The sequence below is a fragment of the Oryzias melastigma genome, linkage group LG6 (genome assembly GCF_002922805.2).
Source record: "Oryzias melastigma strain HK-1 linkage group LG6, ASM292280v2, whole genome shotgun sequence".
In the NCBI taxonomy this organism is placed as follows: Eukaryota; Metazoa; Chordata; class Actinopteri; order Beloniformes; family Adrianichthyidae; genus Oryzias; species Oryzias melastigma.
Genome location: NC_050517.1, coordinates 20,241,566 through 20,260,154, shown reverse-complemented (window position 1 = coordinate 20,260,154; position 18,589 = coordinate 20,241,566). Strand labels below are relative to the sequence as shown.

Genomic DNA, 18,589 nt, shown 5'->3' with positions numbered 1-18,589 from the left:
AATGACATAATCACAATTAAAAGACAGTTAGAAAAGCTTTTAAAATAGATAAAATAATGATCGGAGTGGGTCTTATCTGCACAAAACATTTGCAAATGTTGATATAAATCTTAGAAATTTATTTTTCTTATATACTCCTAATTTCTAAATTTAAAGGAACTTAACAGACAGTTCTGCTTAAAATAGGTCACGTTTCTTTTCCTACTGACTTCCTTTTTTTTTCTCTTGGGAAAAGGACGTAATTGATAGTCCAAACTCTGAAGACTGCACTGTGTCTGTAACCACCAGCATCCCTCTGATTCAAGAAATGGTCACAGTCCAAATGTGTGGTCCGGTTGCATCAGGAAGGGCATCTGGCTTAGTGCTTCATGCCAAGTGTAATGTACTTTGCTGTGGCGACCCCCCAAAAAATAAGAAAAAAAAAAGAAAATGATATGATTTGACATGGATTTTGGTAAAGAAGAAAAAGAAAAATGATTTATGTAAAAGTTAATGCTTGCAGGTATTGCTCCTTTGGGTTAAGAAAATATCCTACATTTTATTTAAGTCAAGTGATGCAGATTTAACCATGACAAGGCACCATATACTGAACAATAGATGAAAAACTCAGCTGTATATTATCATTTTTACTATTTCTACTATTTACTGCAGATCAATTGATTCTTCTATGAAGTGTTTTTAACTTTACAGACATTTTTGTTGATTTGCAGTTGGAACTATTTTGTAGTCTTGGTTTTCTCAGTTCTCTTGAAAGTCATCACAGATAAATAGAATCTAATTTGTCAAACATTTTGGGTGTCTTGCCTGATAAAATAAAAACAATAACCTAGCCTTGAGGCTTGTAATCCTACAGAGTTTGGAACATTTTTTGTCGTTTTTCTGAATAAAATGTGATCAAAGGAACATGTTACCTTGGAAGGACTTTAGTCCAAAGATAATAGTGCACAGAACCGTTTCATCCGTGGGATGGATGGAGTCGCGCTCCTTCTTTAGCTGCTGTTGTGAGGCCCGGCTTCAACATTTCTGTTTTGTTAAGGCAAGGTATTCTTGCTGAGCACATTATTCCATCTGGCTGACAATGTTGTTGGACTCTTTTCTTCAAGATGAACCAATGACATGGATTTGCTCTCTTTGAAGCATCACTGAAAGCAACGTACAGTAAGATGTGATAATCAACCCCACACTCGGAGAGCATAAAGTAACAGAATCAGGTTTGTTTGATTTTTTTTAAACTAACCAGCTTGACTTTAGATTTATTCTTTACAACACATAGAGTTCTTTAAACTGATGGTTTTATGTGGGTAATTATACCGGTTCTGTTTGTATTTACCCTCCGTGATCCTTTCCCTAAATTTAGAGTTATTGTTTTTCTTTTTTTCTAAACAACACTGTGTGTGTGACATTCTAAATTAATCTAACTTCTTTTTCTAGACTTTGGTAATTATTTTAAAATTCCATTTGTATAACTGACCTTGTTTGTTGTTGCTTCTTTGCTTTGAAATACATACAGTTACAATCCGTCCACATAAGAGGATTCTTATTAATTCACAGATAAAAATAGGAGGAGAAACCGGGTTAATGTGGGCAATTTTAGAATTATTCTGATTTGTTTGAGAAATAAAACGTATCTGTCTTTGTGTTTTCAGAAAAGTACAGTTTTGTTAAGGGTTTGCAAGAGGAAATGCTCAGGTTTTTAGTCATATAAGATGAAAAGAAGGATACTTTGTGTTTCAAGGTGTTTTATTGCTCAGCCATATTTGACTAAAGATGATGAGTTGTACAGACGTCTCTCCTTAAACTAGCCGTCTCCCCTTAAACTCTCCCTTGAGGGTGCTTTGTAGACCCCCTCACCTCTTTGCATCTGGGAAACTAGATGATTTTTGATGCTTGACATCCAAGTCTTTCTTCCAAAGAAAAGTTTGTCTTGTTTCTTCCAGATCTCTGATGTCACCCGGTACCAAGAACTTGCATGTGATCTTCTGCAGCTGGAATCGCAGCCTTTGTGCATTTTACACGCCAGTGAAAAGCAGGGTTTACTGGGTCATTCACCACCTGACATCACAGTGAAGTCTGGTTGGCTTCCAGACCCTCTGTCCATTGACAGCAATATCCTCGACACACACACCGTGTCTTTCACATTTTATATCATATGACCGAACTCACATGTCCGCCTTTCAATGGTTTTTCCTGACCTCCAGACGTACGGTTTGGTTTTCTGCCAGTGTATGTGGATGGTTGCATAAACACAAAGATCACTTCTTTATTGCTAAGTGATTCTACATATTCTCAAATGGTTTAGTTCCCATGCTGTTGTTCACAACATTAACTTTGCTTCATGTCTTCTGGCTGGAACTCACTATAACTGCATTTTCCTAATAAGCAAACACTTTAAGTCAAACGTGAAACCTTTTGGGCCGAAAGGCTCCCACAACTAAATATAACAAGAAAAGTTGCATTACATGCCATAATGCTAGCATGAATGCTTGATGCTGAAAGTAGTTGCTGAAGGGATACGCTGAAAATGCAAAAGCTATTTGGGAAAAGTGTTGTTGACCTAAATTTCTAAAACATTTGTAGTAAAATTGCTTAAAAATCCCCAATACATGCCAATTTTGCAAAAATATTTAGCGTGTTACTTAAATTTGAGCGAAACTCAAAATTAGCCCAAAAAACTGTTGTAGATGCCAAATTAGCCAAAAAAAAGCTAGTACATTGCTTAAATACTAGCTAAACTCCAAAACTGCCTAAAATTATTCAGTAAACTAAATTAGTAAAAAAAAACGTTAGCCTGTTGCTGAAAGAGAAGCTAAACTTTAAATTATCCTATAAAAACCTCAGTAGAAAACAAATTAGTCAAAACACTAGCAGGTTGCTAAAATATTAACTAAACTCCATATTAGCATAAAAAACTCAGTATAACAAATTAGCCAAAAAGCTAGCACTTTGCTAAAATACTAGCTAAACTCCAAAACTGCCTAAAATACTTCAGTAAACTAAATTAATCAAAACATTAGCATGTTGCTTAAACAGAAGCTAAACTTTAAATTAGCCTAAAAAAATCTCAATAGATAACAAATTAGTCAAAAAGGTTAGCATGTTGCTAAAAGATTAGATAAACTTCATATTAGCATAAAAATCCTCAGTAGATTATAAATTAGCTAAAAAAAGCTAGCACATTGCTTAAATACTAGCTAAACTCCAAAACTGCCTAAAATTCTTCAGTAAACTAAATTAGTCAAAAACGTTAGCATGTAGCCAAAATAGAAGCTAAACTCTAAATTTGCTTAAAAAACCCTAGTAGATAATAAATTAGCAAAAAACGTTAGCGTGTTGCTGTCAATTTAGAAAAAAAATTGCCATAAAAATTCAAAACATCAGACGTGAATATATTTAAAGGTTCGTTGCTAATCTACTTAAAATGTTGAAATTTTAAGACTTTCAAATATGTTGCTCAATATTTACAAAACTATGAAGTTTATAAATTCCAAAAATTCAAGCAGTAATGTCTTGAACAAGATGAAAGTTTTGATACCAAGATTGCTGAAATCGCTGAAAGTGTGATTGAGTTTTTACACGCTGAAAAACGTACAGAAAGGAGCAAGATAATCACTATAGTGTGAATGTTTTGATACATTCACACAATTAAAAATCATAAATTTCTACTGTTAATGGCAAGTGAAAGAGAAATAGATTTCAAGTCAATCGTATAATACTGATATCATTAGAGCTCGTGTGGATGTTTTGGTCTCTTTTTTCACTGCAATGTCAATAAAGTGAGCGCGTGCCCCGCAACATCTTCCCTCCATTAGCAGTTGATGCATGAACGAAAGGCTGTCTTGGCTGAAAAAAGCAACTGCTGAGGCGGTTCTGGACCTCCAAACCTTTGTGACCAGTGGTGTGTCATCCCTCACTTTGTCATGTTTAAGTAAAACCAATCCCCTTTCAAAGCAGCATCCATCAGTGTTAGCCCAGAACAATGACAGATTGCCTTTCTGCGGCACTCAAAGCATCTGGATCCTTTCGACTCCCACTCTTTTATTTATGCTAAACAGCCTGAATAACAGCTGGGCAATTGGAGATTACAAGTTAATCAATTGTTTGTTGGGGTGCCGCAACATTGCCCTAAACCCAACCATCTGCAAGTTAACGTTTATCTACCAGACTCATTTTCCCACAACAACTGTATATCTGCTGATTACCTCATTCTAGGCCTGGTGCACATTCTTGAAATGACTTAAATTTCTGCTTTTTGGTTGATCACGGTCAACATTAAAAAACAGGAACAAATGTATTTACTTTAGTAAACACAAAACTACAAAATAATCAACCACTAGGTTAAGCAGCTGGTGCTTAATTTGGGAGCATAAATACACTTTTCTGTTTTTCTTTTCATTTGGATGGTTTGCTTTCAGTTAATTTAGTGTTTTTTTTTGTTTGTTTTTTTGGGCAAAGAGCCCATCAACCCAATCATAAGTTTCCTGAAAGTCTGGCAGAATGATTTCGCAACATGTGTTAAGCAATTCCAGGTAACTTTTTTATTTTTAAATATTGCTTAAATTTCACTTTTTTATTGAAGTTTTATTTTTAATACTGATGTATTTTTTCCGAGAAAGAAACTTGCAACATTTATTTAAAATTTTCAGGACTTTTGCCTTTCCAAAAAATTGTGTACTTTAAGTATGTGTTTTAAAATATATCTTAGTATTTCCCCAAGTGTACCAAGTACACTTACAAAGTATACTGGCAGTTTACTAACAAGTATACTTCTTGGGACTAAATTGGTCCACTTTAGTGTATAAAGAGTATACTTAGAAGTATACTTAAAGTAAACTATTAGTTTAATTGCACTAAACTTTTACTCTATGAAAGTATACTTAAAGTAACCTTTCTGGTCTAGGTCTATTATTAGTTTACTGGCAACTGTCAACAAACCTACAAGGTAGATTACTAGATAATATTAGTATATGTTGAAAAATGATACATCTATTGTCAAAAAAGAGGTAATACTCGAATATCAATGGTAACACTAAAGTATATCTTAATCAAAAATGTAAGTATTGGCTAAATATATTTAGACTTGAAGTATAATTCAAGTATACATAACATTAACTTATAAACTTGTAAACATGAACTTGTAAAGTTTATCTTTAATAAGTAACTAAAAAGTAAACTAAAAGTATACTATCTTAAATGTAGTTTTTAAAAAGTATACTTGTGTATGCTTATATTTTAAAACTATTTCAAGAATTCTCCATTGCTAATGTAAAAAAAATACTTGAGTTATTTTAATATTCAGAAGTATTTTTTAGACATATCCTAACACATTATTGTGTTTTAAAATTCATTTTAACTATACTGTAAAATAAATTAATTTAGAAATAACAAAAAAATCATATCATATATAAAATGTAAACTTTAGCCATTCCATGTCATTTATTAAATTTTTTTATTCATAAATTTCCTTTGTCGTAAACAAAGAGAGCAATAAAGCTAGAATGTGAGGCTTTTAAGAAAAAAATCCACTTCTGAAAGGTTGGGCCTAAAGCCCAGATTTATAAAGGAAATACATCTTTTGACCAAAAAAAAAAATGTTATATAAAAACATTTTATTGGCTACAGAAAAACAAATACATTCATAAATAATGTTTAAGATCTGATCGTGTGCATAAATTGCGTTTCATTTTACTTCTTTGATAACAGCTTTTTTTGGCCGTGCAGTCTTGGCAGCCTTGAGCCACTGTTTGGAGAGGGCACATCTACAGCTGTGCTGTGAGCGGTAGCGTTCACCTTTCCTGTTTTCCGGCTGCAGCTCAGAAACCGCACGTTACTCTATTTATAATACAACCAACCTCAGTGTAACTCCTGCCCCACACTCTTGCTTGCATCACACAGGGGTCACTTCCCTCTGCACCTCCACCACTGCTCTTGCATTCCAACATGGCTCTAGGAAAGCAGCCCAGCAAAGCTCTGTATTCCTTAAATCACAAAGAGGCCCAGATCAGAGCCGTCCTGGATGGAAGCCAGGATCCTACCCTCACAGCCCAGGCAGCTGGGGGCAGCCTATAATAAGCGGGAGACAATGAGAACTAACATACCTCCCACGCTTTGCATGTAGATGTTAGAATTATATTGAAAATAAATGGTTTTATAGTCTTTAGATAGACTGGACTAATTATAAAACAAAATGAGGATGGAATAATAAAAAAAAATCCTTCATCTAAAAGTTTTCACATTTAAATGATGTTTTATTCAGTGTACTGTACTTTTAAAGTGCAAAGGACAAAGATTATTACAGTAAAAATACAAACGTACAATCGTTTTTTAAGGATTTGTTTAGCTTAAAAGATGCTGCCCAATATTAACACATTGCTTTTGTGTCATAAGTTCAGTTCATTTACTGTAAACTCTGATTATTTCATGTTTTTTGTGTTTGTTTTCTAGTAGTCATCAAAAATTAGGCTTTGTGTACAACTTTTGTTTCCACATGGGACCAACGCATATTAAAGACATTCTGTTTTAATGAATAATAATGAACAATCCGCCACGATGTGGATGGCGGCGGTGCTTTAATGGTCCCTCGCAGCCTCTTAAGCCTCCGGTGATAAATCTTCGACGGGCTCACACGTAGAACTAAAACCCAAACCTCATTCAACTTCACATCCATCAGTGTTTGGCTCAAAGTGATGACAAAGCACTTTCAATTACAACAGTAACTGACTCTGGAAACAGTTCATAGCCGAGTCCAGACTCAAGGACCACGGGGGGGGGCCAAGAAGGGGGTGGGGAGGGTGGCTGGTGGGGCATCCGTTCGCCTCGCTCCCAAATAATAAAAAGGGTGGAGTGACTCTGCGGCACAAGGAATGCCGCTAGTATCACAAACCCAAGGACAATTCCCCCATTTTGTGCGCTGTCACCCCTGTAGTCTGATTTATGGTCGGGACATCCTGCCTATGACCCATTCGTCCATCAGCTTGGCGCTACAAGGATACTCTGCTTATTGAAGGCTGAAGTATCAAAGCGTCCTCAGTCAGGGCCCTTGTCTCGTACCAGAGGGCCTTGTGCTGCTGAATGGGGTGTGTGGCAGTTCGAGGGGGGAGAACGGCGGCAGCGGAGAAGTGCCATTCTTAACCCCGAGCAACACAGGAGAGAAGAGCTTTTGGAGAATCCATCAACTGTAGATGCTTCATTTCACAACGTTGGTGTTTTCTTTTCCATTTCCCCCCATCCCAGCTTGTAATTATATTAACGTGAAGTGCGTGCTCTATGAAACTTAACATGGCGCTGTTTAATTGGAGTGATTTTACTTATAATTGCGTGATCCTCTTTGGCTCTTTTGGCTTCCACTCCATTTGAATAAGCTGGTTAATTTCTGAATCTGTCCTCGGAATTAATCAATATAACAAAAAATACTAATGAAGTCGAAATAACCGAATCGCTTCTGAAAATATAGAAAAGTGAGCAAAAATTAACCCGACGAGGAAGGCAGCAGGTAGAGATGGGGCAAAAGCAGATAAGTGATAATAATCCCCCCATTTGGCTCCTTTAAAACACCTTCATTACATAAATAAAAACAGAGTCGGATCCCCCACAGTGCCTGATCTTTTCAAGCACCTCTGACTTCAACCCCCCTGATGAAAGCCCCACGCTAACATCAGGAGTCTGGAGCCTTTACTCCCTAACTTCAGGCAATTATGACACAGAGGAGATCTTTGCCTTCTGCTCTCCTAAAGAAGAAAAAAAAAGGCATTTCGTTTTTTTTCTTTTTTTCTTTTCCAGAGCAGTTGTAAAAATAAGCTTGCTCTCCTCGATTGCAGTCACCCCATGCCCCTTTGCAATAGCAGCAAGGATGTATCAGAACAAGCCATGGGGCAAAACAAATCACTTGTGATTTACAGAATTATAAAGATTTTAATAGCTGCTATGTTTCTCCCTCAGATTGGTCTTTATTTCCAGGAGTCAAAGTTTCCTGGGTGCCCCAGGCTTTTGAAAAGCAGTAATTGGCCAACAGAGAGACTTGGGATCTCCCTGGGTGATTGAGGGTATTTGTTGCTGTGAACTTGGGGGTATCATTCTAAAGATCACAGGTCCGGGATCTGAGAGACTGCAGCTTGTCAAGCACAATTCATTTTGCAGCTGTGTAAGGACTGCTTTCCATGCAGTTCATGCCGTGTTGTCAAAAGTTTGAATCTCTCTGCAGAAGAAGTTGATGTTTTTTTTTAAATGTACAATTCTTCATAAAGTAAGAGTTACTGGTGTGAGACAAAAAAAGCCTTTAATTAATGCAGATATGAATAGGGTTAGGGTGCTTTTTTTTAACAAGTTAAGTAAAAAAATACATGATCAGATCAAACTTTTTGGTTTCTTAAAATATTTTAACCATAAATAGTAAATACGTTTAATTCTAGTTTATTTATTACACTTTTTTTGCATCTTAATGTCTTAAAAATAATTTTTTTATCAGTTTAAAAACACTTTCATCATGAAAATGCTTATTTTATTGGTGTTATTTAATATTTTAGTGTTATTTTTGAATAAACAACCATATTGAGGTGTGGATTCTGTTATTATTTGGCTAAAAATCCTACATTACACACATGCAAAGCAACAATTGTGCAAAGTATTCTGTTTTCTGTTAAAAAAAAAAAAAAAAACAATTGTGGCAGTAAGCTATTTTAAGGAAATCCACCAGGGAGGCATAATCTAGTTTGACTCTCTACCGGTGGTCTCCTTGTTAGTGTTGTGAGTGTCAGAACTGACAGTGCAGGTAACTCAAACGCCACTTAAGGTTTTAGCTTCAGTGGCTTTTGGAAAGAAATGACCGTGACCTGTGCAGCTCGAGCCCACACCCTTTCTGCCTGACAGCCGCTCAATGGCAAGTGTCTGCCAGCATGCCGAGGGGAATGCTGCCAAGCAGCCGTAGATAGAGATGATTACCACATCCCTCTCTCCCTCCCTCCCTCCCAGCCTGCCTGCTCGCTGAAAACTGATACCTACTAACAAACTGCTGTCAACATGTTAGCGAGGCTCAGAGAGTGAGAGCAGTTGCATGTGCTGAGGGAGGAAGAAGAAAAAAAAAGGGGAGAATCAGAGACGTGTAGGAGGGTGGGTGTGAGGAGTCCAAACAAGTTGGGATTAATGACGCTGAAACAGTTTTTCCCCTTGTTTTTTACTTAAAAAAATGACACAAAAAGGAACAGGGTGCATCTACTTACAAAGAGACGATTATTTGATAAATGGCTACTATCGTTTAAAGATATAGCCATGAATAGAAATGCAAAATATATATATATTTATATATCTAGTGGATAACCTTTTGTTTAATTTATCTTTTTATTTATACTTTTGCCGGTTTATTAAATGCTAAATAAATAAAACATCAGAAGTTACTTTAATGTTTTGCAGAAATGCTAATTTATTTGACCTTTAGTTCACTTAGTCGTTAAAATTAGACTTTCAGCAAAGGAAAAATGCATTTATGTCTCCTAAAAAAAGTCCTAAATGTCATTGTTTTTACATAAATGTCTAAATGCTTGTGGAAAAACTTAAAAAAAGCAAAAAAAAACAGCACTAACAATTTTTTTCAAATTGTGGCAGAGGATAGGAGCCATGAACCGTTGGCAATTAGAATATCAGAGTGGTGATTATATGGGTGATGATGATTTTGATTGTCTGATTCTCAGCAGAATGCGTAAATACAGTCTTAACACATATTTGTTTTTGAAGATTGGGAATGGCAATTATGGTAATGTGCATCCCAGCGTGAAGCACTTTTGTTAAAGGATTGAAGAGATGTTAAATATAAATTTTGGGAACTTTTAAAAGCAAAAAATGTAAATTTTCTCATCACTTTTTAACTTCTAATTAATTACATTTGTATTTTGATTGCTTGAAAATTAGAACAATTTAATCTGTGAATTTTGAAACTATAACTAAATCAGGTAAAATCAGTAAGGTGTTAAAAAAACACATTAAAGTCTCAAACTAGAGCACATGAGTTCAGTTCCACATTGCAGAAGTTTGTCGAGCAGCAAGATAAGTATTTCTCTAAAAATCAATTTTCGAGAGGAGACGATGGAAACAAACCTAAGTGCAAGTTTGAACCAACCTCATAAGGCTTCCAGGGAAACCAACAAGCCTAAGAAGCACTTTATTAGCCAGCAGGGAGGGGGGTCAGGAGGACCAGCCCTATCATTGATTGGGGTTGGAGGATGCATCTACAGCTGCACTTTCTCTAAATTTCTAAGAGTAAATATGCGCCATTTGAAGTGGGGGGTGCCTAGCAGCACTCCTCTGCACAGATTGTGTGGGTTTCTGTGGGGAGCTGTTGTTACGGGAAAGATCAATGGACAGGGCATTGGAGGGGGAGAGCGCGCTGCACTGTCCAGCCCTGCAGCCTGCAGACCAAACTCAGCAGATCCTACTGTGGATAGCCAGAATTCTTCAGCTTAAGGCAGTTACATTCTCCGTGCTGTTTATGAATCCTTCATAGATTGCAAAATATATTGGAGAAAAAAAATGATAAAGTTTGCATGCAGCTAAATCTTGGCTTGATTTGGAAGGAAATCCTTAAAAATTCACAGTGCAACTTTTTTTTTGACTAGCTGTATAACATATTTTTTATGGTTACAGCCAAGAATGAGTCTCCAAATCCAACTGTTTCTGAAAAAAATAATATTTTTCAAACCGGTGACATTTGAATATTTTGTCTGGAACGGGGCTTTTTAGGGTAATTACTGATCGGGAAGAGCCATGGGCCACTTCATGGTGAAAGCATGGAAAAACCCATATCCTGCTCATTCTGTGGCTTAATATGCATGCTTGTGGCCGGCTTTAAGTGCATTAGAATTGTGCTGAACACACAGCTTCCATATTGTGGTTTGTAAAAACGATGGAAATATCTATTGGTTTTGCCACACTTTCAAATGAAGCTAATACGCTTGTTGCAGGTAGATATGTGAGCAACATTTTTTTTCTCTTTGCTCTGCTTTTTTATTTATTCGGATGGACCAGAATATTTTTTGATAAAGCTTTTACAATCAGATTCAGATACATTGAAAACAAGATTTACAATTTATAGATATTTGTTACGTTCTGCAGCTTACCTGGGAGGTGTGGCCAATGTGCTATAATTGGCACCTGTTGGCTATTTAAGACAGAGGAGGCCACACCAAGGCAGGTATAGGGAGCAAAGCATCAGGCTGAGGAGCAGGGTTGGTTAGGTCTCATTTACGCTCTTTGGACTCTGCAGTCTTAGACTACTGGGTTTTGTTATTTTAGTTTGGGGTTGGTAGTCTTGATTTGCGGGCTTTGTTTATTTGTTTTCTTTAGGTATTTTTGGTTAGGCAGCCCTTAGCAGGGAGCTGCTGACTCTGATTGTCAAAATGGTTGGGTTGACTTGTTTTATTTTTTTTGGCCAAGGTTCAAATTCCTTTTTAGTTTGTCGTTTTGTTCGTATTATTTTTTTTTTGTCCTCTCATTTAGGATACGTAATTTATTTTATTTAATTAAACTGTGTTCCTTTTACTCTTATTGGTGTCCATTTTTTTTGTCTCCTTTGTATTTTACCCCCTAGTTTACCCATAGGGGACATAGCAATATTTTATTTCAGTCTGATCTCATTTCTAATTGTTGGCTTTGTTTGCACTAAGGTGACAGGACAAAATTATCCTCTCCTTGCAGTGTCAAAATGTACATCTTCCCGCGCTCTCAGGTGTCATCAGAGTTTGCCTCCGCGAGGCTCAGAGATGTAGCCAGACGGAGTTAGCGTTCGCAACCCCTGTCACACTCCACAAAACACCGTGTCACTCAAGCGCCGCCTGTGTGGCAGCTCTGGCATTAATGGAGACGTTGACATCTTCCGACAGAGTGTTTATCTAATACTCATGCTAAGCAACCGGAGCCAGTCGCTCCCACGCTGAGCCGTCCAACCCCGCCGCAGTCCTTGGTGTGTGGCAATCATGATAGTTTTCTCATTCATCCATGACTCAGAAATCACAACAATGTTGCTGCCGCTCCCGTGTGTCACTCAGCTTGCGTATCTTACCAACATCTGCTGGAGTCGGGCCGATTCCTCACATTTCACTGCTGTCTTCAATTGTGGGAGACAGACTTCCAACAAAAAGTTGTTTACATATTTCCTCAGTGGGACTTTTTTTTTGTATTTCCTTTTACTGCCTGGTTAACATGAAGAGTCCTGGAAAAAATATAAAGTTTTTCTTGTTTGTGAAGTATATTCCTTTATAGGGAAATTATAATAAAAGAGTCATAAAAGAAAGTTAAAGGAGAGTCTGAAAAGGTTTAGAAGTAGTTCCTTTGAGACGCACATATAGTGCGATATTCGATGCACAAAAGGCCACAAAAATCCCTATATGTTCCTGTACGTATCAGAGACAGATGATGGGTTCATGAAGTGTATGGAGCTATCTTTAGAGGATTGATTTCCCATACTGCTACGGAGTTGGCTGCATTTTTATTCCATGCCTGTGGCTCCGTGACCCCTGCTTCTCCTTTGATGTGGCAGGCAGAAGCACACCAACCAGGATGAGGCAGAGAGAGCGAAGGCTGAGGGATAGCAATAGGTGAAGCCGTCTGCGGTGGAACTTTGGGAGAGTGGTGGTTTTTTTTTTTTCTTCAGGTGGAGGTGTCTCAGAGAGTCTAAGAGTTTGCGGGGAGCCGTGAGAAGCGATGAAGCCATCATCTGACAGATCTGGGAGAGTTTGCGGAGAGGGCGGGTTGGTGGTAGTGGGTGGGCAGAAAGCATACTAGACTGAAGGGTAAAGGAACGGGTGATTGTGTGTGTGTTGGGGGGGTGTGTTGGGAGAGGGCATGACAGTGGCGCGAGCTGATAGAGACGTCAGCGTTGCTTCAGTAATCTCATGACGGCTGGCCGCAGCAAGGGGCCATCGAGGGGCCCACGAGAGCAGAGCCATGATAGAGTAGACCACCCTGACAACACAAGCGGGGGGCCAGGCAGAATGGACAAATCAAAGCAGGAAGAAGTAATTTTTGAGAAATTACAGAAATCTCCATGGAAATTAGCATGAAACACTTTCTAATCTCTTGCGTTTCACCACGAACGATAGGGGTCAGTGCTTCAAGTTCTCCAGCTTTTTCTTTTTCCTCCCCCCCATCCCTAATTTCATTATTCCCTCCTGATTTTTTTTTTTTTTTTTAACTCCCCTCCTGCTTCTTATGTGTACCCATTTTACAACCCAGAAATAGCCCCTCCCTCGTCTCATACTCCTCGTCCACCATTCACTTGCTCGAATCCTTTTCATTGACCACAATTAAACGTTTAGATTTCAAAAGCGAATCAAGAGAAAGACTAGCCTTGCCCTCGGAGTGACACAGGATCAAGCTGTTGGGTGCTTTGGAGCCTCAGAAGGGGTGAATCCCCCCAAGATGTGTCCTCTGCTCCTTCCCTTTCGTTCACGCGGTGTCTGTCAGAGCTCAGAACACTGGTCAAATGAATGGGTGGAGTGCGGCACCCCTGGTTATGACCGTGGGGTTATTGATAATCAACAGCAGTTACAGCAGCACAATGACTCTCTAAGCCATAATTCTTCTCATCACAATTGCTCTTGATTTCAATAAAAGGAGACAAAACGCTCTTTAAGGAAATAGCTGTGAAATATATTGTAGATGTGAATGCCAGATTTTTTTTTTTTTATTGCTTTTGCTGGTTTTCAATTAGCTTGATTTGCATTAAACCTTGTAGATTTTCATTGAAAGTATGATGTTATACTAATCTGTTTTGATGTTTAACCGCCAAGAAATCCAAGTGTCTTATGTTTGGATTATCCATTATTTTACACACTCATTTATCTCTTTTTTTGTTTACATTATACTTCTATAAGTAAATTCTTTCTATTTTTACTTATTGTTTATATTAACAACTATATCAACAGGGAGAAGAATTCTATGTTTTTTCTGTCTTTTCTTTTCTTTTCTTTTTTTTGCATTCGTAGCAACATAGTTGTCCTTTTTTATTCCCGCGATCGCATCTTCATACGTACTAAACAAGCCTGATCCTGCTTTGCTCACATCAGCGAGGGCCAGTTATTGTTCTGGCGCTCTTTTCTTTTACTAAATTTATTTTTAAAAGAGAAAAAAATAAGAAAAAAAGACAAATTTATAAGGAAAAATGTCAATGCAAATAAAAAAAGTTAACTTTTTTAATTTTAAAGTCTTAGAAGCTTTTATTTATTTATTTTACCTTATAATGGATTTTCTTTTGAAAAGTATTAATAATTACTTCTGTTTACAAAAAAAATGGTAGAAAATCAGTGAAAGCAAATTATATGCGACACAAAACAGAACATATATCCATTTTTTTATCAGTAAAAAAAATGCTATAGTGTTATTGCTAAAATAAATGTATTAAAAGTCAAGAAAATGTTTAACCTTTTTATCTAATTTGAGTATTTTTATATTATTTGTTGTCATTCTATCTTTTTAGTTGTAACTCACAGTGTCCTCTCACTTCCACATGTCTTTCCTGCACTAAAGTTACTTTCAAATCTTTCACAACACATGACAGAAATAATGAGCCTTAAATCTGGAAGTGATATTGTACCATTTGATTAGCATTACATTGTGTGCTGATTCAGGGGAGTACCTGCGATGGAACTTCACTTTCAGGCTTAATTAGAGTTCGACTTGCAGTGACAAGCAGTGGAAATATGCTTGAGATATAGAAACTTTTCTGACCTTTAGTTAAACCCTCTTTCCTCCTATAATAGTTTGCCCTCTAATTAAGCTCTAAAGTTGAATTATTAAATTGTTTCCTTAAAACTCCTCTCAGCTTTTGAAAGTGAGAGTACACGCAAAAATCATACATCGTTTGACATCCTTTTCTCACCCTGACTCAAATTTAAAACTGTTTGTACATTTAGTTTTTATGCATAAACGATTTCTAACTAAGGGGATGCTGCATTTCAATAAATTAAAGAAAAAGATGAAATGGAAAATAAAAAGGAGAAAAGTTAAGACTTTGGAGTCTGGGTGAACCTTTGCACAGCAGCAGTTCTTCCGGTAGAAGATAGATGGCACTGCATCCAAGGTAGAGCAAAGGGCCAGCGACTTCCCTCAGCCACCTTCCAGGGTCTCAGTCTCATTATCCATCTGAAAATTAACCTGTCAATTTATCAATCAACACCATCTTGAGTTTTCTGCCTCCCGTTTGGTGAATATCATTACAACCACGCCAACACACTGATAACCAGGAGGTACGTGTTTGTTAGTGCTGTGAATGAGTGCATTATCACTTAAATGACTCCTATGAATCACAATTGCTGCGAGGCAGTTGATAAGAAGTAAATACACAGGCAATTTGATTTTAAAGTATTGAACTAGTTATATATGCTTTCATGTGTCCGGGAAATAATGTCAGGGACGGCGGAACTGTGTTCTTTTAGTACTAGAAGCACTTTCTTCAAAAGTCTGGAACAGACTGAGGAAAGAGAAGAATTATACTAAACATTCAGCTTAACATTATTTCCAACACATGAAAATATAACAAAAATGAAAAAAAAAATAAATAAATAATAATCAGAATAATAAGCTTACAAAAAACGAATTTATTTAAATACTTTAAACAGAATTATTTTTATCATTATTATTATCAGTATTCTATACTAAAAAATAAAAGTTTATTGTAACTTATTTATTTTTACATGTAAAATTATATATTTTTTAGGTATTTTTTTCTTTCAATATAATAGTATTTTACTAGTGTAAAATTATTTTTTAAATCAAAACTAATATTATAAATACATCAAATTTAGATTAATTTTCCTTTTTAAAAAAATATTATCAAAGTAAAGTAAAGTCTCTTTATAGCAACATTGAACCAGCTTTCAGAACACTCAATATATTTTCTTCTGTGTTGACTTTGGAGTTAATGTTACATCTGCTGAAAGAAATATCTGAAGAAAGGGCCGGCTTGAAAAATGTGTTTGCACTCTCAGCATGCTGTAATAAGAGCTGGGACACGTCTTTATCTTCTAAATAGGTTTAAATTTGATCAGCTAAACTAGCCCCTCACCAACTGCAAGCGGGGAACCTCTCGGTGTTGCTCTTCATCGCTCCTGCTCTCTCCCGGTCGCTACAACACCACGAGATCAGCTGAAAATGGAAGCATGTGAACAAAAAAAAAAAAAGCAGACGGGCTATGAAAAGAAGGAGGAATTTACATTGTTTGAATTGTTTTTTTTGCATCTGGCCTTCGTCACGCAGAGGTGATGAAGAGTAGAGGGAATGAAAAAAATTCTATTTAAAAAAAAAAAGGACCACACATCTGTTTTTTTACAACAAGATTATACTAATTCTGTAAGCAGATTACTTTCAAGCAAAGTGGAAAGGATAAAAAAATACAGATGTTTTTCTCTCCTTGTTTTGGCTCTAATAGGTTTTCTACTATCACAGACTCAGACAGAGCCCGCTTGAACACCTCACCGTTAGTACAACTTTTTTTTTTTCCCATCATTTCACAATTTACATACCCAAGAAGTGGATTTTTGAACAGATCAGAAAATTGCTTGACACCCAGCAGGAGCTTGGGTTTGTTTTGGAGCTTGTTTTAAAAGAGGAAGCTTCATGAGCATTGAAGGTGAGATGTAAGCCACGCAGTGCTGTGGGTGTTGCGGGTCTGATTTGCTCCTTCTCCTCAGAGAGCGGAGATCAGTGGTGTGCCCACAGTGAAAGGGAGGGCAGGAACCTGGTGTGATGAAGGACACTGGCTCTCAGTCAATGTGTGGAGGAGACCGGAGGATGAAACACACCATTAAGACCAATTTAGAGTGTTGCTCTAAATTTCAGCAGGACTGATCGATCCTGACAGGAGGGCATCGTACCGCCTGCCAGATCACTTAAACCGCTGCCCCTTGTATCGTGTTGCTTAATGTCATGTCATTGGCTATCATTCCCCGTCGAAGAGCGAGCTGCAGGATTTCATTTCAATTACTACTTGTAGGATTACCTTTTATTTTTAACGCATCAGTAATCAATGAGGATTTTGATAATGTCATAATGCAATTTCATCAATGCATTCTCCTCCTTTTTTTTTTTTTTTTTCTCAACCTAATCCAAAGTGAAATCCTCTGAGACTTGCTGTCCTGTTGGTTTATTGATTTTCCTCCCGTGCTCTGTGAACGTTGAGCAGCAGCTCGAGAGCCAAGGTAGAACAGAGACTCTACCTTACTTAAGGCTTTATCTGTCTGACAAGAAGTTGGCAGGATTAGAATACGGTTACTTAGAGCCATTTTTAAATTTCATCTCAAAGGGTCCCGCAACGTCGGAAAATAAAAGTGACAAAACAAAATCTCTTGATGGTGAAACATGAAACAAATCAGTTAAGATAATCCAAAATTACTAAACAATTTGATAATCCTTTATTGTTATTTTCAGAAGCTCCTTTTTAGTTTTTTGTGTTTTTTTCCTCCTCATTATATGTCCTCCTTGCATGTTCATCCATATATTGTGATATAAGCTGTGTTTTATTGCCTTGATCTGCTCGGGCTGTGTTGACATTTTATATGCCATCTATTTATTAGCCGGGATGTTCATGGAAGCAGCCCAGGTTAAGTATCTTGCTCGGTGTATGACTGCAGATATTGAACCATCAGCCCTCTTGTCCCAAGTTCAGTTCCCTAACCACAACCAGTTTGCCCCTTTGAAGTATGAGGTCTCAGGAAAAGCCGTGCAATATATACCAGCCAGAGCCCGATCTGGACTGTGTCTGATATCATGTTGCAGCGTGTCAGTGACTGATGTTACCTGGATCCTCCATGATGATTGGATCAATGACTGTGACTACTGTCCTCTTCTGAAATCTGCTGCTTTCTTTTGCTGCGTTTATTACTTCTATTAAAGGGAAAATAAGTTTGTAAAGATGGAAGCAGAAATGTGTTCTTTTTTTTTTTTTTTTTACTTTTATTTTTTGGGTTTCACTACAACTGGTACAAAACAAAACAAAAACACACATATCAAACAATTTTTTATTACTTTATTTTTATGCCATTCTTGGCATTTTTTTGATTAAATATTGGAGTGATATTTTTTTTATTTTTATAAAAAATTAATATACAGAGAATATGTTGGCATATTGCAGTGCTTGAAATATTATTTTACTTTCTATGTTTTAATGAAGTTTAAACAAATAGTCTGAAAGTGTATTTTTCTCTTGTGATTGGTGCATTTTTTATAGTTTCTACAATAAAAATTAGCAAATATTACATAGAGAATTGAACTGAAAGCAATAAAGGCTAAAACTTTGAATTAAAAAAAATTGTAAAACTGAAAATATCAGCAGTTAAACTTAATTAGAATGCTAAAATAAAATAATCCTGTTTTTCTGGGTTTGTAATAATCCCTATTTACAGGTTTAGAGTTGCTTTGTACTTTGTGTGAAGTTTTTCTGTGATTTATTTATTTATTTTTATTACTTTTCTGTTTTTTTTAGTGGTTTATTATAATTTTCTCCACCCCAGAACACTTTTGCTTTAAAAAGTTGCACCATCACTTTTGCCTGGTAATTTTTACCCCACATAATAAACCCAATAAAAAGTATTTGTCATAAAAATATATCAAA

The 18,589-nt window shown here is 36.7% G+C and overlaps 1 long non-coding RNA gene across 4 annotated transcripts in view; it reads left to right on the top strand.

Annotated features, from left to right (window-relative positions):
- Nucleotides 1-18,589, top strand: part of LOC118598863 — a 109,762-nt gene that overhangs the window by 17,779 nt on the left and 73,394 nt on the right. Inside the window, exons 3-4 of one of the 4 annotated variants that reach the window (XR_004948052.1) lie at nt 1,104-1,211; nt 1,938-2,689. The exons of the other annotated variants lie outside the window; for them this stretch is intronic. This is a non-coding gene — a long non-coding RNA (uncharacterized LOC118598863). Of the gene's footprint in view, nt 1-1,103; nt 1,212-1,937; nt 2,690-18,589 lie in introns of those variants that run through there. 4 annotated transcript variants of the gene reach the window in all.